The sequence below is a fragment of the Palaemon carinicauda genome, chromosome 28 (assembly GCF_036898095.1).
Source record: "Palaemon carinicauda isolate YSFRI2023 chromosome 28, ASM3689809v2, whole genome shotgun sequence".
NCBI classification, from domain to species: Eukaryota; Metazoa; Arthropoda; class Malacostraca; order Decapoda; family Palaemonidae; genus Palaemon; species Palaemon carinicauda.
In genome coordinates, this window is record NC_090752.1 from 4400570 (window position 1) to 4422343 (window position 21774).

The 21774-nt window shown below is 41.3% G+C and overlaps 1 long non-coding RNA gene across 9 annotated transcripts in view; it reads left to right on the plus strand.

The window, feature by feature from the left end:
• Window positions 1-21774, plus strand: part of LOC137621427 (uncharacterized) — a 315539-nt gene that overhangs the window by 264198 nt on the left and 29567 nt on the right. For 6 of the 9 annotated variants that reach the window (XR_011040218.1, XR_011040223.1, XR_011040222.1 and 3 more), the window contains one exon: window positions 20048-20165. This is a non-coding gene — a long non-coding RNA (uncharacterized lncRNA). Of the gene's footprint in view, window positions 1-7994; window positions 8074-12933; window positions 13052-20047; window positions 20166-21774 lie in introns of those variants that run through there. The other 3 variants (XR_011040216.1, XR_011040224.1, XR_011040217.1) reach the window with 1 other exon arrangement.

Here is a 21774-nt window from a genome sequence, read left to right on the forward strand (position 1 = left end):
AGATGTTATAAGCCCAAGGGCTCCAACGGGGAAAAATAGCCTATATTATTATTATTATTATTATTATTATTATTATTATCTAAGCTACAACCCTAGTTGGAAAAGCAAGATGTTATAAGCCCAAGGGCTCCAACGGGGAAAAATAGCCCAATGAGGAAAGTAGCTCCCTCTCAAGAGTCAAGTCTGTTGAAGGTAAAGCACAGACCGAAGTTTTTGACATCATATATTCAACATGTAAGCTTAATTAATCACCTCATTATAGATACTTACTCCAACCATACTGTCAAGTTTCAAAGATGGTGGTTTAACACCTACTACTCTTAAAATGTATTTTTTCCTTGTTTCCTTTCTTCACTCGGCTATTTTCTCTGTTGGAGCCCCTTGGATTATAGCATTCTGCTTTTCCAACTAGGGTTGTAGCTTAGCAATAATAATAATAATAATAATAATAATAATGATACTTTTTCAGGAGGGATCAGTTTTATTAGAAACGATGGTCGGCGACTTGTTTATTAACAAATAAATCCTTTTCATTAAATGTCGTTCATTGGTGAGATACGAGAAAAGGGTTTTGTAACTCAAAAGTGATACATATTTGAAATGCAGATTATTTTAATTGTAGTTTCATATGAAACTGATTATTTTCATTGTAGTTTCATATGAAACTTCACACCATAACTTACTTTCCTACCGTTTCAAAATTCCAATCCATATCTGTTTTTACACTCGAATCATTAATATATTCTTGTAAATTTCGAATTGTATTGAAATGCATAGTAAAATTTTAAAAGGGCGTGAATTAATTTCTATTTGCTAAAGGGAGACATGGCATTTACGAAATTTCCAAGGAGTACAAATTGTGTCTTTTAGACATATCGTTTAGTGACCCTTCTTGCGCCAAGATTCCGTTTGCCTATCAGCTTTAGTCACAACAAGAGATGTCAGTCATGAGTTACAGGTCCCTTGGAATATCAACAACTAAGTTAAATCTCTTCTCCTTTCGTGACAGTTCTCTGTTTTTCAGGTCTGTTTAATCAACCATGATATGTTAAAGTTTAATTTTATTATTGGTAATACTAGAAATAACTTGCAATATTTTCTTACTTGGGAGTTTTAGTGTGTGGAATTATTTTGATAGTATTTACTAATTTGTTTACGGCATTTATCCCCTACCAATTGACGTTTGATTTATTGATATGTGATCAAGCATTGAAATTGTTGAGTTCCCTAAAGTATAAAGGATTTTAAACGATTCGTCAGTGAATGTGATACAAACCAAATACGGTAGTGAATCATAGTAATTTATATTAGTCACCTCAAAGATATTATTAAAGAAAACAAAGTGTGCTATTGTCAGAAAACGTGATGTTTGAAATTAAAGGGGTAACTCCCTCATTGTAATCGTCACCCTTGTTGCGTTGCGCATAGTTCTTTCAGCTGCTCTTAGTTTTTAAACAATCCAGAAATAATATTAGTAATACGAATTTGATTTGTTAATCTTCAAATATGAACTCGTTATTTGTGGAAGTTGCAACATTTGGGTTGAGGATTCTTTTGGTGTGGAAATGAACAACTGTTTGTCTTGTATAATTATTGCAAAGGCTTTATTTGTAGGGCTTAATGTATCATTAGAATAAGTACGTTTTGTAATTATTCAAGGCTACGTGTTAAAAGCTTTTGTTGTGATAACCGTTACGAGTAAACGAATTACTTTAATTTTTTTTAAGTTCATAATAAACTTTGATTTGAATAGAACGTTCAGACCTGCTATTTGTACAAACCTGAACGTTTTCTGAATCAGCTCTCAGAATATTTTATATGCGTTAATTACAGTCATATGTTCTCGACCCCTGAGGGGAATTATTCGATTAGTATTCTAATCGATAAAAAGGGGATCTTGGCCAATGAAGGGATCTCAGACTTCAGTGGAGGAAACTGGTACAGACAATTACAGGAAAAATATTGTTTTCCCGCCTTCAGTTATAGCTAAAATGGAGCCTTCGTATATCAGTGTCCAGTTCATCAAGTGTGCGTAAAAAATTGACACCAACTAATTTAAACTCCCTAACCTAACCTAACCTACAAGCCGTGTCCTTACCTATTTACCTAACGGGGGCTGGGGGCCTAAGGCAACCATGCGATCCCCTCCCCCCCTATACACTGCCGTATTATTAGTCAACCGTGTCATCATACAAGTGGCCGCTATCATACATACACCCCAGTAGAATTTTCTCATAAACTCTATTTAAAAACACATACTGAAACTTTTGTCATATAATTCCTTCTAATATCGATAAATGCAAAACCTAGCTTAATATTATACATAGAACCAACCTCTTTGCCTTTCTTAATGGGAGCAATTATTCTATGCAAACCAGCAACAGGGTAACATTTGTCGTTTCCCTTCCTAGAAATATTATTAAGGACAGGAATATCTGAATGGATGGCATCAAAGGGTGCAGGGCCTTTAATGGCTAGAGTTCTCTTGCTTGAGGGTACACTCGGGCGAACTATTCTATCTTATTTCTCTTCCTCTTGTTTTGTTAAGGTTTTCAAAGTGTATATTGGAAATATTTATTTTATTGTTGTAACTGTTCTTAACATATTTTATTTTTCATTGTTTCCTTTCTTCACTGGGCTGTTTTCCCTGTTGAAGACCCTGGGCTTATAGAGTCCTGTTTTTCCAACTTGCTTGAGGGTACAGTCGGGCTCACTGTTCTATCTTATTTCTCTTCCTCTTGTTTTTTTTTTTTTAAGATTTTATAGTTTATATATGAAAGGTCTAATTTAGTATTGTTACTGTTCTTAAAATATTTCATTTGGATTATTTATTTCTTCTAGTAGTTTATTTATTTTCTTGTTTCCTTTTCTCACTGGGATATTTTTATCCGTTGGAGCCCCTGGGCTTATAGCATCTTGCTTTTCCAACTAGGGATATAGTTTAGCTTGTAATGTTAATAGTAATGATAATAATTATAATAATACTACTACTAATAATAGTAATAATAATAATAATAATAATGATAATAATAATGATAATATTATTATTATTATTATTATTATCATTATTACTATTATTATTATAGGGATTTTTTTTATCTTGGAGTCTAGTGTTCGATCTCATCGTGAGATATGAATATCTATGTATATCACACGAGTTTTGTTTATTTATTCATTTACCCAATATGGGTAGTTCAAATAAAATGCTATCAATTCGGTCACGGGGGTTTCGATGAGGTGAGTAAAACTCACTGATATATAGACAGCAGTTTCATAATATAATTCTTGAAATTCAGTAGTACATACTGTACAGGTAGATGCTAACATTTGTTTTATGGTCTCTTGTACTTTGTACAAGATGCCAGTTTTTCCGAATTTATAAATGGAACCACCCTTTCACTCTAGATTTTGCAAGTCCGATGCCCAGAAATATATCTTTGATATCGTTAACCTACATAACAGTAATCCTATATTAAACGAGAAATATATGTTGCAAGTAAATTTAAGTATTGAATGCCTTCTCTCCTAAGGTAATAATGATTTGGATTGTCGTAGAAAGATGGTGCATTTAAACCTCCTTCCTAAATTCTTTATTAGAAAAAAAAAATAAACTAATTCCATTCTTCTTGACAGGGGTACACTAAGTTAAAGAGGACGGTATTCAATATATCACTTCTTTAGACTATCTATCTTATATTGTTTATACGTGAAAATGTTCCCCAGAATAATATGTGTTCAGTTATCTGTCTCTTCGTTCTTTTCACTATTCTCCGTATGAATTTCTTCACAATTTTGAAGGATTGTGATAAATAACTATGCGAGTTTTACTCATTGGGCTACTTAATATCTTCCTTTTGATAATAATAATAATAATAATAATAATAATAATAATAATAATAATAATAATAATAATAATAATAATAATAATAATAAAAGTTCCTAGGTTTTATGCCATTAAACCTTAGTTTTCAGAATTGTTCTCATAGGATCTACTGTTTCTTTCTAATAGGCTATCGATGAGATTATTGTATGATATTAATTTGGAGGAATATTTAAGAGATTTATTCATTTTGCAGCATATTTGATAATTAATTGGAGCTATCATGTCTGCTTAGTCGCTTAGCTTAAATATTTTGTCTTAGGATTTGATGCTCTTGCGGACTAATCTTATATATTTTTTTCCGATTAAGGCCAATAAATAAAATTAATAGCTTGAATAGTTTTTTTAAAAGATTTTATTGTATGCGGAGAATTTTAAATTCCTGCAATTGAGGATGTAAAGTAGATAAAAAAAATTGATAAACACTAGCCACCGAATAATGTTGCTGTTACCCACGTAAGACCATTTTCTATGTAACCAAAGCATTAGAGAAAACTTATTTTATGGGTAACTCATGCAGAAAGTGTTATGGTCAAGAGAACATTAATTTCATGATATTTTTTATAGCAGAAGTAATTTGAATTAACATTTATATTATGTGCAATTGAAATAAAGTATTAATCTTATATATGAAAATCGGTCTGCTTGATGCAATGATTATTTTGTTCGTAAGTTTCCGAATATCTTTCAAATCAGTTCCATATTACTAATTGCAATTCTTTTATTACTAGTGTAGTAGTAGATTATGGGAGCAGAGGGACGAGATATATGCCATATAACAATAGTATATTAGAATTTTAGATATATTACTTTCCCGCAAGCTGTAATTATGTATTACTTAAATGATAATTTTGGTTTTATGTATTTTAGGAGTCGAGTCTAAACTATTTTTTTTTTCGTTTGAATATTATTAGCATTTAATGATTTTGTCATTTTATTTTTACTCTCTGGATTAAGAATTTGGATGTAACATATCTTTTCCCTGTGCAAATAAATATGATTAAGATATATCAAGTTTCAAATTTTAAAGATACAATGAAAGTAAGGCGTAATATACTTATACCTGTGAAACAATGGTAATTTGGGTTGTGGTGGCCGATGTGGTAACGTCTCTGACTGGTGAACGCCAGACTGGGGTTCGAGTCCCGCTCAAACTCTTTAGTTTCTTTGGCCGCTGCAACCTCACCATCCTTGTGAACTAAGGATGGGGGTTTTGGGGGAGCCTATAGGTTTATCTGCTGAGTCATCAGCAGCCATTGCCTGGCCCTCCTTCGTCCTAGCTTGGGTGGAGTGGGGCTTTGGCGCTGAACATATGTGTGTATATATATATATATATATAAATATAAATATATATATATATATATATATATATATATATATATATATATATATATATATATATATATATATATATATATATAGTCAGTCTCTAGGGCATTGCCCTGCTCTATGGGGCAATGTCACTGTCCTTTGCCTCTGCAACATACATCCTCATGAAAACATGCAAGTAATTTCATCCTTCAGTTGCAAAGACAGAATGAGATAACATTGTATTCTTTCCTGCCAATTTTCTTTTTTTTTTTTCATCCCAGTCCCAAAAATATGTCAAGCATCCAAAATTTACTCTCAAATAGTTAAATAGTTTTACGAAATAGTCCTCACCCATTCCTTCCTCTGGTCCTGAACTTTGATCTTAGGTTAGTGTCTTTAACCCCCCCCCCCCCCCACCTCCAAAATCACACCCTCTATATACAGTACAATTTGATTGTCTCATCCAAAGCAGCCCATTCACGATCAGTAATTACTGAAGGAATTCCTTCAGTAATTACTGATCGTGAATGGGCTGCTTAAGTCCAAAATGGCTCATCCACACATTTCAGTCTCCTCGTTTTCTATGCTTCTTTTGGCGCAATGAGATCGTCAATTATAATATGATCCAGTTCTTTATTATTATTATTATTATTATTATTATTATTATTATTATTATTATTAGCCAAGCTACAACCCTAGTTGGAAAAGCAAGATGCTATAAGCCCAAGGGCTCTAATAGGAAAAAAATAGCCCAGTGAGGAAAGGAAATAAGGAAATAAATAAATGATGAGAATAAATTAACAATAAATCATTCTAAAAACAGTGACAACGTCAAAACAGATATGTCCTCTATAAACTATTAACAACGTCAAAAACAGATATGTCATATATAAACTATAAAAAGACTCATGTCAGCCTGGTCAACATAAAAACATTCGCTCCAACTTTGAACTTTTGAAGTTCTACTGATTCAACTGCCCGATTAGGAAAATCATTCCACAACTTGGTAACAGCTGGAATAAAACTTCTAGAATACTGTGTAGTATTGTGCCTTATGATGGAGAAGGCCTGGCTATTAGAATTAACCACCTGCCTAGTATTACGAACAGGATAGAATATTGGAGATATTGTAACACTTATATTCAGTTGCCTTAACCCAAATACTTTAGAGGTCCTTTACATTATAAACACGCAAAATTCGAACAATAAACATGTCCTATTCATTATCTCATTTCGTAATATTTTTCGCAATGGTTTTGTGCATTATAATCAGCAAATTGATTCCATTCATGTTACGAGTCGTGCACACTATTCACAGTTCAAACGCTGAGCCCTTTTTCACACATTTTTGTCCCTCCATTATCCGTGATTTACCAGTAACTATTGTTATGGCAGTGCCCCCCCCCCCTCTCTCTCTCTCTCTCTCTCTCTCTCTCTCTCTCTCTCTCTCTCTCTCTCTCTCTCTCTCTCTCTCTTTATATATATATATATATATATATATATATATATATATATATATATATATATATATATATATATATATATATGCGTTTATTATGAATAATAAACGCTCCAAGAAGAGGTCCAATGGCGGACGAAACTGTAGAGCATTTCTACATATCCACATCTTTCAATTTTCCTTATGTAAACTACCGCATATTAAGTTATCTTCGTGCTAAAGAAGATTACATATGTAATATATGTATGTATATATATATATATATATATATATATATATATATATATATATATATATATATATGTGTGTGTGTGTGTGTGTGTGTGTGTGTATGTGTATGTATGCATACACCTTATAATTCATAAGGAAAATTATCTTATTAAACGCCATTTATAGAGGTAGGCCCTAGACTTATAGTTCTGTGTATCAAAATATCTATAGAGTTATAAACACTTTTAGTTTTGATGGTACGTAACGTCTTTAGTTTTGTAATTTACTGTCTCTACGCTATTGTATAATGTTCATTCAGACTGTACCATGGTCTTTCATTGTCTTGGGTTAGAGTTCTCTTGCTTGAGGGTACACTCGGGCACGCTATTCTATCTAATTTCTCTTCTTCTAGTTTTGTTAAAGTTTCTATAGGAAATATTTATTTTGATGTTACTGTTCTTGAAATATTTAATTTTCCTTGTTTCCTTTCCTATCTGGGCTATTTTCTCTACTGGGGTCCCTGGGCTTATAGCCTCCTGCTTTTCCAACTAGTGTTGTAGCTTAGGAAGTTATGATAATAATAATCATTTGTACATTGCTTTACAAATGATTAACATATGTGATAATTCGTTTTCACTTGCATGGACGATTCATCTCTGAAAATTATTCCTAAGTTTTGTATGTAAAAAAAGGCAGTTTAGTTCAATTTACAAAATCTTCCTTTTTCCCTGGTTTTTTTCAGCTACTATCCATCCCCCATTTTGTCTTAGCTCCCCCTATCCGTACGTTAAATATCTTCTAAAAAAAATATTATTGGTGTATTCAATCATTTGGGTTCAATTTTCAATCCCCCCCCCCCCCCCCGGTTCTTTCACCCCCCCCCCTCATCCATTACATCATTATCACCCCACCCTTACCTCCAGCCATTTGGGCCATATCACAAGCGAGTATGTTGAAGATCTTTGAAAAGAGTATCATGTTTCTATTTAACCATATTTAGTACGATAAGTTTCATATCGCAAGAATTATATATGAAAAGCAATATAAATTATCTTTCTCAAGAAACGACTGTATATTGAAACAGAAGAAGATATCACTTTTCTGAAATATTGGAACCGGAATATCGAGTTAAAGGTAGGACCCGTCAGTCGCCATTTGTCAAACATCAAATTTTAAGTGTCAATGTATAAGTTTAATTTCTTGTGAAGGACAGGTAATTGAGGTTTTATTGTTAGGTGCCAACTTACTCTTATTTATTAATATTCAGTTAGCTTAAATATAATTGTTGTTGCTGATGTAAAACTACTTGTAATGAAAGTGTAGGTTTTGGTCTTCAAGTTAATGGACTCCTAAACGGGTAGGGAAAAAAAGGTTTAGTTGTCGAGTATTACCAAAAATTCTAGTATACATTTGTTATAAGCTCACTGTTTGGTTATTAATACTCAAAATGGATTTCATTGCTGCTTGTATTTTGAAACGAAGTATTTTGCTCTGCTAAGTCGTGGTTAGGTTAGTCAATGTTTCTTATGAATATGGTAGTAGCGTAAGGAGTTTTTTTGTTATTATAGTTGTGGACGGAGCAGTGTTTTGAACAGGAAAATTAGTTTTTCCTGTAGTAAATAATGTGCTCCCACTGAATTTAACCTTCATTTTAAAAGCAAATAAACTAAGAACCTGAATATTATTTTACTGTATTACAGGGCAATGTAACCTAGGAATAAAAATGGATTTTACTTCACTGTGGGCTCGCTTTGCCCATAGAACAAAAATGTAAAAACGCCAAGCTCTCTATGTACTGGCAAGCGTGACATACTGATCTGCGCACACTAACCCCATTGATTATTATTGCTTATGTGGTTAAGTTTTTATGGTGTAGTGAAAGTGTCATTTTTGAAGAAAACTGACGTTTTTCTTCTTGAAACGCCTGATTTTTACTAGAAAAGCTTTTTCCGTCTGTAACAATAACAAAACCAATAATTACCATTGTAATACTGATTTTATTTACTTTTTCTTAAAATTTATTGAGTAAAATTATAGGAAAACACAGAACTACGTTTCTAATAAGAAGAAACTTCTTAGTTAATATTGTGCTTTCAATGAATTTGACCTTATATTTCCCCATCTCAAAACGCCCATTCCCACTGGAGGGCCCTGATTAATGCAGGTTATATTAAGGTACATCTTATTAACTATTTGCGAGGGAAATAAAGGTCCTTTTAGAAGAAATCTTTTGAGTTTTTTCCATATAAAACCTCATTCCTATACAGCACTGTTGTTTATTTCTTTGGCTCACTGGGCTATTATTCCTTGTTGGAGCCATTGGTCTTATAGTGTTTTGCTCTTCCAACAAGGATTTTGGCGTAGCTAGTAGGCTAATGACGATAATGAGGATAATAGTGCCATGCAGAAAGGACCTTTGAAGGAAAAGATTGACGGGTAGGAGTATTTGAAATGTCTCGATGGGTGCCTTTTTTTAAAAGTGCCCGTAAACGCAGTCACAGAAAAACCACATGCACGACTCTTTCCCTATAGAGCAACCTTCGCTAATAGTTTTCAAGCCTACTGATTTAGAGGTCTTAAAGACTCACTGTTGTCAGTAGGTAAGGTATTATAGAGCTGAAGGAATGGATGTGTTTTTTTAAAAAACTTATATGCTGAGTAATTTTTCTAAAAGAAGAGGGATGTCACTTCCCACATCTGTAAGGATACCCAGAACATATGATAGAAATGATGGAACTAAAGAGAAGGTGGTGGAGAAATGGTTGTTTTAAAACATTTGAGAACTTACATGAATAAATTCATTACTTGAAAGCTCTCAATTGGTTAAAAAACCAGCTAATGATCGTTATCAAAAAACTTGAAAGTGGCCCAAAGCAATTTTAAACAACACATGCTCAATAACCTGCCATCAGTCCCAAAAATAAACATTGAACTTGAAATACAAAATGGTACTGTATGCACATTTTAATCGATTGATGTTGTTATGCCTCAGCCCCCCAAAAATTGAAATGCTAAAATACCCAGCATTCATCCATGCTTTATAGCTAATTCCAAATTTGCTGGAAACTTGTGTATCATGTATTACTTGAAATCTCGAATGCTAACGTATACAAACTAACAAAATCGGTAGCATGGAGCCAAATCATTGAACAAAGACAACTTGTAGACTTGGTCACATATGCAGGTTATCATGAGAAACACCAACTCGTCAAGCTTTCACAGGCTTTAAAGCAAGTAAGAAGGAAATGTGGTCGACCAAAACTAGCATGGCTGGGACTAGCATAAAGGCAGATAGATCACATGCAAAACATCATTTAAAATAAGTAGTAACAGGGATGTCTGGAGGAATGGGACAGAACTGAAGGAGGACCAGTAACTCCCTCATGTCAGGAAGAGTGGGACGGAACGGAAGGAGGACTAGTAGCGCTCTCATGTGTCCGTGATGATAGAAAGTGATGGGGGGCTGGGATCAGTGGGAAATCCACAGAACGATATTATTACACCAGGCAAAACACAATTATAATTCTACTGAAGATCAGTGAAGTAATTCTACCCAGAGTGTCACACCTGAACTCGCCTCGGCCAGATGTGCTAGCCCTACGCTTCTTTTTTTATGTGCAAATATTGACAAGATGTTAGTCTCCTAAGTACGATTCCTCGAAATGCACAGCTGAAAGGCATAATTCTTTTCAGGTTGGTAGTCTTTTGATATTTATCCGATGATTTTGACCTGTTGCTCTTGTGTCCTGTGAGAGCTCTGAGACGCCATCTCGAGCAAACATGACCCACCTGCAGCACCTATCCATTAGTACAGTAACAGAAAGTTATAAAGAACTCCATTTCTTCTTCGTTACGAGAGGTCATTGACTACCCTTTCACCTTTCAGGGAAGGCAATCAAATCAGGAGTGTTGGTGGTTCACTGACATTTAAAAGTTATTTGTTACACAGTTTCTTCAGGCAGGGGTATGGAAACATTAACCTACATATACAGTACTGTACTGCTCATTACCTGCAGAATGTGATCCAAAGGTACCTTGACATATTCACTCTAGGCCCTATTGTAGCAGCACAGCAGGTGGTATAGTTACCTCTACTCTCACAGAACCATTAGCTCCAAATTGGCCTGTCCTATTTCATTTCAATCTTCCCCTCTCTTAGGGTACAGCACCAAGAGCCTAGCCTACTGGATCTAGATCTTGGTGCAGGTAAGCCCCACTGAGTGTGTTGCTGTTCTATACTCTGGTATAGTGTCTTTCCCTAGAGTCCATTACAAGGCGTAATGTGACTTAGACTGACAAACCTATGTATCATAATTACGCATTTTGTGAGGACATACATAAATCCATTATGAACTTACTCACCTTGTATGATGCAAAGAGTTTCAGCTCGAGAACAATCCTTAATGTCAGGGCTTTGCACCTCAGAGTTTTGCTGAACCTCTGGTGCATGAGGTGTTAAGACACCTATCTCTTCATAATTTTCCAATGCTAGAGTTTGAAGTGTCCAGGATAAGTTTTCAGCCCGTTAAACCTGTTTATCCTCCCACCTAAGAATGAGTATGTAAGGGAACATTTCACAAATTTGGAGGTAATTTTATTTCCCTAACTATACACACCCGAGTCACTCCGAGTAGCCCGCCAGCATCAACCCCAGACTAAGTCCAGGCTATTATTAGAGTGAGTTGTCTTAGAGCAAGCGATGAGGGAGGAAGGCGCCTCCCAGCTACTGGGCCGGCAACTACCATCTAGTTGTTTACACTTCATTAAATCTTTTAACTGCAGTATTTCAGCTTGCACACTTTTCATTCCCCTATATAAAGGGCTCGGGTTTGTATAATTAGAGAAAAATACAAGAAAAATCCAAATTTGTGGTTTTGATCTGCTGTCAATCTTAAATTTTGCGTTGTTCCAAATTTGTTTTTGTTGGGTGATCCCTAGTAAGGATTTGTAATCGGAACTCTGTGACCTTATTACACCAATTCAAAATGATAAGTACATTTATATTTTACATCATCATCATTGTTATTTCCAAGGATGAACAGTATGTAGATGTGTCTAACATTATTCTGGACCTAGTACTTCACACAATTGGTGATACCAAAGTTTGTTTTGTATATAAGTAGTGCGAGCAAGTAAGAAAGAAGTTATTGAAGATAGTGTATGGAATAATATACAGTAATGTCTTTGATCTGAATGTCCTTTATATTATGACTTGTCAAGCTAGTTTACTTTTTCATTTCCATGAATGTTAACTTGGGTGGCAACCCAGCAAAGTAAAACTGCTGCAAATGCTGTCTCTTAAGATTATAAAAATTATTTGACAGTTAGTACAATTCTTAGAACTTAAAATCACTTGTTAAATCATACTGAGGGTTGGTCGGTATGGAAAGGTAGGGACTGGGAACACACAAAGACACTGGAATAAAGAAATTTTCTACAGTATATTCTAAAATACAGTCAAGATTCCTCAATGTCTATTCCATTTTGTCATCAGCAAGTAAAATGCTTGCACATATTGGTACTGTATTAGCTTTCGAGCAACTGTAATAGGGAGTTTGGAATATTCAGTACTAGAAGCTTGGATGGTTCTTGTCAATATTAGAAACTTTTTTAGTGCTTTGTAGTACAGGACTATGTAAAACGATGGCAAACGATAACGATGCTTTGTGAAGTGTCTATGTATCTAAACATCACTTCAGCAAAGCCTTTGGAATTGCAAATCTCCGTAACCTTAACCAGTACGCTATGGGAGAAGGGATGGAAATGCCATACTAGGCATAGATTATATAGCTCCAGATGCAAATTGATCTCTGCCTTGTTGTACAAATACAAAATTTATTTAACTTCAGAATGAAAGCATAATTTCAGTGTGTGCAATTGGCCATTCTTTATGTACTGTGCATGAGAGACTATAAACACTTTTACACTATTTTAAGACCTATGTGAGTCTTATGATGGTAGAGTACATTATGAATACTGTAGTATCTGATTCAAACTACGAACCCTTGTTAGAATTTACAATTAACTTAATCGGTCTCAAGGTTATGTTTCTAATTTTATTTTTGTTTTGCAGGTGCAGGTTGAGCTTAAAATGTAATTGATCAGTAGTAAACAACAACAATAATTACTACTACTACTACTACTAATTCGACTGTTGCCATATTGAACATACTTGAGTTTGTTTAAACAAGGTAATGTAGAAGAGTATAGTTAGAATTGAAATAAAAATTCCTAACAAGATTAAGTTGGAAAGTATCTATCCAGCATTAGCTAGTGTACCAGAAGAGGGAAAAGTTCCAGTTTTGTAACTGTTTTGTATATAATGTAAATTAATGTTGTGGTTGAGTGAATATGTAGAATATATTTCATGTTTTGAAGTACAGTAATGAGAACTTTCAAGAAGCTAATGGACTCCTTTTGCAAATATTAATAGTTTATCATCTTTTCCTTCTTGATATCAGTTTGTGCATAGGTTGAATAATTTGACTTGCCCATTGCCGATAACTCATTAGCTCTTTTCTTCCCTCCAGGTCAATATTGTTGTTTGTGAAGTTAAATTATCTTTTCACTGTGAATTACAAGAAAGTGTCGGTAAACTGTCGACTTATTGTGAGGAACATTTAAATTCATTTTTGTTCCAACACAGAATACTTACCTCGAACTACTTTCTTAGGAGAGCCTGGGGATCTCTTAATCACCGACCAAGAATTTTGCGTAGTTGCCCCCCCTCTCCGCTGCCTCTCAAGGGCGTTCCAGGGCGAAGGGATACACGCCCAGGAGCGACCCAGGTCACGTGGGTGACCACGCTTTCCAACCATTAAGCTTCTGGTCGCGGCGTAGTTAACATCTCGCCGCTCTCTCTCGCTTTTCCCGACCGTTAACCTTGTGTTCCCACGTGATTACTTTGTGTTCTCAAACCTTGTCCCACGTGTGCCCGTGTGTTCATTTACGTTGTGTCTCACGTATTCCCGCTGTGTTCCTTAACTTTCCCTTGTGTCCGTGTATCGTTTGTGTTCTCTTTTGCCATGGAACCTCAGCGTCGCTGTCCCGGGGCTCAAGCGGGTAAGTCTTGCGGAGCATGGCTCTCGGTGACCGGGGTCGACCCGCATTCCATGTGCTCCTCGTGTCGGGGGAAAAGGTGTTCCCCGGAGTCTAAGTGCCCGGAGTGTGAGTCTTGGCTGAAGATCCAATGGGCTCTTTTCGCCAAGAAAAAGAAGGCGGCTTCTAAGAAGTCTCCTAAGAAGTCAAGCCTTTCGTTGCCGGTGACTTCGCCCTCGGTCCTGTCGGAGAGCGGTTCTCCTTCCCCTTCCCCTTCCCCTTCCCTGGGTAGGGGACTAGGTAAGTCCGTTTCGGGGAAGCGGCCCATTGCCGCTCCCCATGAGTCTAATGTGGGGGATTCTGTGTTGAAGGGGTCTATGCAGACAAGTGAGGGGTCTGCTAAAGTGGATGGAGTGTGTGCTTTAGACGAAGGCCTGGTGCCCGCAGGACCCGTCATAAGTGTGGATCCAGGGTGGGGGGGAGGGGGGGGCAATTCAGCGCCCATCCCCCACGCCTGTAACGTGTTTTTCAGGTGCAACATCTTCCAGGGGTGGCCAGGACATTGGTAGGCAGCCCACGGGTGTTTCGGACCCCGACTCCATCGTTTGGAGGGCCCCGAGGACGACCTTCAGGTCCCCCTTGAGAGTGAAGGAGGACAGCTTCCGCCGGACTTCATGGAGCCGCTAAGGCTACTGGAGCCGCTTCCGTTGCCCTGTACAGTGTCGCTTCGGCTCCACCCGTTCGTCGGGGGCAGCCGTTGACACACTTGTTACTGCCCTGGCCTAGTAAGTCAGCGGAGCCACCCGTGTGCGGAGAAATCCCGCGGGATCGGCACAGTAACTCGTTACTGCCCCGGCCTAGTAAGTCGGCGGAGCCACCCGTGTGCGGAGTAATCCCGCGGGATCGGCACAGTAACTCGTTACTGCCCCGGCCTAGTAAGTCGGCGGAGCCACCCGTGTGCGGAGAAATCCCTCGCGATCGGCACAGTAACTCGTTACTGCCCCGGCCTAGTAAGTCGGCAGAGCCACCCGTGTGCGGAGAAATCCCGCGGGATCGGCACAGTAATTCGTTACTGCCCCGGCCTAGTAAGTCGGCGGAGCCACCCGTGTGCGGAGAAATCCCGCGGGCTAGGCACAGTAACGTGACTCAAGAGTCTTTGGTCACAGCGGTCCCGGCCAAGTTTCGGGTTTCGCCGCTGCCACGACCATCATGCAGTACCATCCGGGTCAGCCCGGGAGGGGGTAGACCCATGACGGCTACCTCCGTCCCGACGGCTCTACCCATGACGGAGGCGCCCACTCCGTCATCCTACCAGGAGGAACGGGATGCCTCCAAGCCCACGGATCCCTCCGCGTTCGATGAACCTGCCGACGTGGGGGTACGAGTAGTGGACGGTTTAATTGACTCGGGCGAGTGTTCGGTGGAGGAGGTCTCGTCCTACCGTGAGGTGCTTGCTCTCATCCGACGGCACCATAAGTTGGCTCTCGGGTCTGGGCAGGATGGTGGAGGATCCTGTGCAGAAGAAGCCTTCCTTGACCCTACCTTTAGCCCCCGATGTTGCCATGGGAATGGAACACGTGGACCTGTACGTCTCAGCCCCGGAGAATTCCCTGAGATCACAGGGCTCAGGCAAACTCCTACCGGGTCTCAAGACCCAGAGAAAGTTCTACGTGCCGGACGGTCACCATTCAGGGCCCCGCACAGTAGAAGACGTGGTCGTTACACTAAGTCAAGGCAACTCGGACGAACGTAGCCTTAGCGCGCCGGTGGTCTTCTCTCCAGCAGAGGCCTCCATGATGGAGGTCATCGCACAGGACGTCGTGAACGTCACCTCTTGGCTGGATTGGTGGGCCTGTACGTTGGCGGACTTTCAGATCTCATACGACCTCGCAGTAGCAGACAATCAGGCTCTTCTGAAAGAATTGATCCGTTCGGGGGGTAAAGCCATGAAATTTTTGACACACCAGTCCCCTACCCAGACTGCCAACTGGGTTCTGAGGAGAAGGGACACTATCCTAAGCAGACTTTCCCGCAAGCTCCCCGAGCGAGAGGCAAAGTTCCTTAGAAACTCTCCCATCTGGGCCAAGACGATGTTCCCTCTCCGGACTGTAGCAGAGACGATGGAGAGAGTCAGCAGGTTGAAGGTGCCAGCTGAGCCCAGGCACCAGTTGCCAAGGCGGGCCTTTGCGAGGAGACCTCCGGCGGACGGTGCCTACCCGCATCCGCCCCCAGATAGGCAAGGAGCATCCACCTTTTCATGGCACCAGCCTCCGCGGCCCTCCAGGGGGAATGGTGCTCAACCCCAAACCTCCTATAGACCTAAGTTCTCCGGGTCAAGGAGAAGCCGGTCAAACCGCCTTCATAGAAGGAGATAGGGAGAGAGGCCCCCTACACCTTCCTATACCCTTGGTGGGGGGATGCCTCAAACAATTTTCGCAAGCATGGCGGGACAATGGGGCGGACCCGTGGACGGTTACGGTTCTCAGGGAGGGATACAGGATTCCCTTCTTGTCAGAGCCGCCCCCGTTGATCCCCGATCACCGAGGGGTATGGTTAGCTCCCAACGACTCAGAGAAGAAGGCAGCTTTACAGGCAGAGGTGGAAGTTATGCTGGAGAAAAGAGCCCTGCAACCCGTGCACGAGCCGCCGCCGGGATTCTACAGCAGACTCTTCCTGGTGGAGAAAGCGACAGGGGGTTGGAGACCAGTAATCGACCTCTCGGCTTTGGACAAATTCATCAAGAAGACGCCCTTAAGATGGACACACCGAAGTCGGTTCTGGCATCCGTGAGAGAAGGGGACTTCATGATGTCCCTGGATCTCAAGGATGCTTACTTCCAGGTTCCCGTTCACCCCTCCAGCAGGAAGTTTCTCAGGGTAAAGTGGGGTTCCCAGACTCTTCAATTCAGGACCCTCTGCTTCGGTCTGTCGACAGCCCCTCAAGTCTTCACGAGAGTCTTCGCCCTGGTCTCGACCTGGGCACACAAGCAAGGCATCAGACTGATAAGGTACCTCGACGACTGGTTGTTGCTTTCAGCCTCAGAGGTAATCTTGAAAGAACAAGGGAGTCAACTGATCAATTTCTGCAAAGAACTTGGGATAACCATCAATTTCGGAAAATCCCATCTGGTTCCCATCACCAGGATGACTTACCTGGGAATGGTGTTAGATTCCCAGCTGGTGAGAGCCTTCCCGTCCCATGAGAGACTAGACAACCTGGACCAGGTGAGGCGCCCGTTCCTAGCCGGTGCCCCAAGGAAGGCCAAGGATTGGCAGAGATTAGTAGGTCACCTGGTCTCCTTAAAGAAGTTGGTTCCGCACGGCAGGCTCAAACTCAAACCAGTTCAGTGGAACCTGAAGGACCTCTGGTCAAAGGGAAGCTCCCCACAGAAGATAATCCCGGTGTCACTTCCCTCCAAAGAAGCTCTCCTCTGGTGGTCCGACAGGTGGAATACGTTGAAAGGGATTCCGTTTGGCTCCCCTCCCCCGGAGATACTGCTCTCCACAGACGCATCAAAGGAAGGGTGGGGAGCACATCTCCTCGAGGTAACAGCAGAGGGGAAATGGTCAGTGGAGGAAAAGGTCCAGCACATCAATCTTCTGGAGCTCATGGCAGTGCAGAGGACATTGATAACCTTCGTCCGTCTTGTTCAGGGGAACTCGGTAGCCCTCATGTGCAACAACGCCACGGTAGTAGCGTACATCAAGAAACAAGGAGGGCTAAGATCAAGAGATTTGTGCGATCTCACAGCTCAGATCCTAGAGCGGGCCGAAAGGAACGACATTCTCCTATCGGCCAGATTCATTCCCGGAAAGAGGAACGTCTTGGCGGATGGGCTAAGCAGGAAAGGCAAAATAGTGGGATCAGAGTGGTCCCTTCACCCCCAAGTGGCACAGGAAGTCCTCCGTCGTTGGGGCTCCCCAGTGATAGACTTATTCGCCACAAGACTAAACGCGAAGCTCCCCGTGTTCTGCTCCCCGATACCGGATCCGAGAGCAGCCTTCGAAGACGCCTTCCAACACCCTTGGGACAACCTCGACTTATACGCCTTTCCCCCCTTCGGGATGATCAGACAGGTGCTCAACAGGTTAAGGCAGTCAAAGTCCACAGAGATGACTTTGGTAGCGCCCTGGTGGCTGGAGAGGGAGTGGTTTGTGGATCTGCAAGACCTAGCCATTCTCCCGCCGTGGCCCTTACCAGTAAGAGGAGACCTGCTAAGTCAACCACACTTCCAAAGGTGCGCGAAAACCCTCAGGTGCTGAGGCTTCACGCGTGGAGGTTATCAAGCGGTTGCTAAGAAAGGAAGGGTTCTCGGACAAAACAGCGGATAGGATGTCGGGGTACCTGCGGAGGTCCTCTTGTGTTGTATACCAAGCTAAATGGACAACCTTTGTCAAATGGTGTGCCACTCAGAACCTTCAGCCCTTGGATGTTGCGGTCCACAACATCGCAGACTTCCTGGTACACTTGAGGGATGATCTAGGGGTCTCCATCCCAGCTATCAAAGGGGTTCGAGCAGCGTTAGGACAGGTGTTCCAACTTAAGGGCATCAATCTAGGGACCTCGAGTCACATCTCGATGCTCATCAGGAGTTTTGAGCAAACTTGTGATCCCCGCACCTCAAGGGTTCCCCAGTGGGATGTAGCCAAAGTCCTCAAGGTCCTTTCGCGTCCTCCTTACGAACCTGTGAAAGATGTTTTAGACAAAGATCTCACCCTCAAAGCCATCTTTCTACTAGCCCTGGCCTCAGCGAAACGAGTGAGCGAGCTCCACGGCCTGTCTTTCGAGGTATCCCACTCGAAAGGGTGGAAGGACATGACTTTTAAGTTCTTGTCAGAGTTCGTAGCAAAGACCCAGAACCCTGCAATTGCGGACCCGAGGTTCGAAGAGTTCTCTATTCCAGCTATTCCGCGCTCAGGCAACCCTAGTGACCTCCTTTTGTGCCCCCGTAAGGACCATAAGGAAGTACCTTAGTAGAACGGCCAAACTCAGACCGGTGGTGAAGAGTTTGTTTGTGTCCACAGGATTGGTCAAGAAGGCAGTTTGCAAAAACACCATATCCTTCTGGCTGAGACAGGTCATAAGGAGGGCCTATGAGAATGAGGGCTCCACGGTGCCTGGTACCCCAAGACCTCATGATTTTAGAGGTCTTAGCATGTCTTTAGCGTTTGGCACCAACATGGCGGTAAACCAAATCTTACGGGCGGGCACTTGGGCTAGGCAGTCCACCTTTACAGCCCACTACCTCAAGGACTATACAAGGAAGTCCTTGGATACCTTCTCCATCGGGCCAATCATTGCAGCCATGCAACAAGTTTAGTAGTTTTGGCCCCGAGTTAGCCGTGGGAAGTAATCGTAAGCGACACAAGTTCCTCCTTACTTCCTTGCTAACCTCTATCCTTTTCCCGAGACACCATCCCACCTTTTTTTCCCCATCCCTACATGAGAGATGGGACGTTAGAACACATCAAATCTGGATTTTGAATAAAAGGTGAGTTGTACATAAGGTAGACTTTTGCGTGCTTTCCCCTACTCTCCTGCCTCTCCCTGGGAGTCCCGGAACTAGCCCCCTATCTACTGTAGTTCAAGGTCCCCAGCGAGTCTCGAACATTTCAATCTGTAAGCTACTCCCTCCTCCTAAAGTATAAGTCTCCTAAGAAAGTAGTTCGAGTTAAGTATTCTGTGTTGGAACAAATCACAAATTTTAAGTAATTTGTATTTTTCTTAACATACTTACCTCGAACTACTTTCGGGTAATGGCCCTCTCATCCTGCCCCGAGTATCTTCTGGGGTTCGAGGAGGACTTAAAACATAAGCTTAATGGTTGGAAAGCGTGGTCACCCACGTGACCTGGGTCGCTCCTGGGCGTGTATCCCTTCGCCTTGGAACGCCCTTGAGAGGCAGCGGAGAGGGGGGCAACTACGCAAAATTCTTGGTCGGTGATTAAGAGATCCCCAGGCTCTCCTAAGAAAGTAGTTCGAGGTAAGTATGTTAGGAAAAATACAAATTACTTAAAATTTGTGATATATTTATACGAGACTTATTTGTACCTTGACATAATGTAAATAGTTAATAATAGAATTATTATTTACAATTTTCAGTGTTACCAAAGTGAAGGCTATGGTTTTTGATTTTGTACACTTTTGCAGGTCGAGTCAATATTTGGTGTAAGAGAAGATGATCAAAATACTATTACTGCTCTCATCATATTTAATGATCACAAAAAGTTTTTGTGTGAATGATGTTGAACATTTGAAGCCAAATAAGGTAAGGAAAAGTGTAATGTAAAGGTAGAATTTAGATTGCAAAATCATTTATTTTATGTTCATAACCAAAGCAATTTTGTTGTCACAAGGTTTTGCGTTAGGCATTACTGTACTCATTTCTAAATCACAACCAAGGTTTATTCTTTGAAAAATTGTATGCAATCTTCCCTTAACATTTTAAAGGTTTAAATTCTGCTCATGAATGGCAGAGGCAAATGGTAGTGACAATGCCCTAGATACTGACCATATATACATATTATAGTCCTCAAGGGAGGGTCAGGTAATGGCTGCTGATGACTCAGCAGATAGACCTGTGGGCTCCTCCCAAATTCCCATCTATAGCTCACAAGGATGATGAGGTTGCAGACACTACAAGAAATTATCCAGCTTGAGGAGGACTCGAACCCCAGTGTGGCAAATGGCCAGGCAGGGGCGATTCCATTAGGCTATCAGGTTTAATATTTGCCTACAGTATTTGATTGTTTTTGGGATGGAGTTTACCTAGTTATACTATATGTGGAAATAGGGGATGTAGGGGTATCGTTAGGGTGGGGCTGCGTATACTCAAGGTTTTCTACAATCGAAGGTATGTGCTGACTAATACCCTTAATTTTAAATTTGTTCTGTAATAAATACAAACCATGCTATTTACATGGGATAATTACTTCGGCTTAGCTGAATGACGAGCCATAAAAGTTTTAACAAGGGTTTACTACCCCGCCGCTAGTTGGGGGGGGGGGGGGTAGGGGGGTAGCTAGCGACCCCCCCCCCCCCCCACACACACACACACCGGTGAATGCTTCACTTTACTTTTGGCTCAGGCAGAGAACAGACCTATCTGCTCTCTCCCTCGCTTTGACTGCCATATTTAATTTGTTTTTGCTTTTTCTTTTTCAGTGTGTTTGAAGTTGGCCTCTACTACTATGCGTACATGCCCTGGACTTCCCGGCCGCCCTTGTGGGACCTTTATGTTGGCGGTCGACACCAATCCCCACACCTTATGTCCTCACTGTAGGGGCCAGCGGTGTGATAGTGGTAACGTGTGTATAGAATGTAGGGAGTGGTCTACCTCCCAGTGGGAGAGGTTTGCACGGCGCCGGAAGAAAAAGTCTAAAAGGGATCTTTCTCCTTCAGAGGCTTGTTTGAAGAGAGAAAATTCCAGGACTTCTTCTTCCATAACCCTTTCTTCCTCCGAAGCTCCCCCTCGAGCGGTCTCTTCCGAGAGGCCGGTGAGTGGTAGCGTAGACTGTATTGCTGTTGACCGATCCCGGGGTGCGGGAGAGGTAGTCGCCTTCCATAGCGAGGCGGCTGCCCCTCCTCCCCCGGAGGAGGATTTGAATATGTCTAATCGTGATTTGTTACAGCTTTGGGCTTCCTGATCCTGCCACTGCGCAGGCACCGGGCCGGATGGCCTTGAGCGCAAAACCGCGCCTCTTGCCCTCAAGCGCCAGGTTCTTCCTGCGCGCCCTCCTGCTGCTGCCGCTGTTCCTGTCTTAACGCCACAGCGCTCACCTGCGCGCGTGCCCCCCCCCCCCCCCCCCCCTGTTCCTGTTACGCACCAGGGTTCCCCTGCGCGCCCACATCCTTCTGCGCCCCGGCACCCTCCAGCA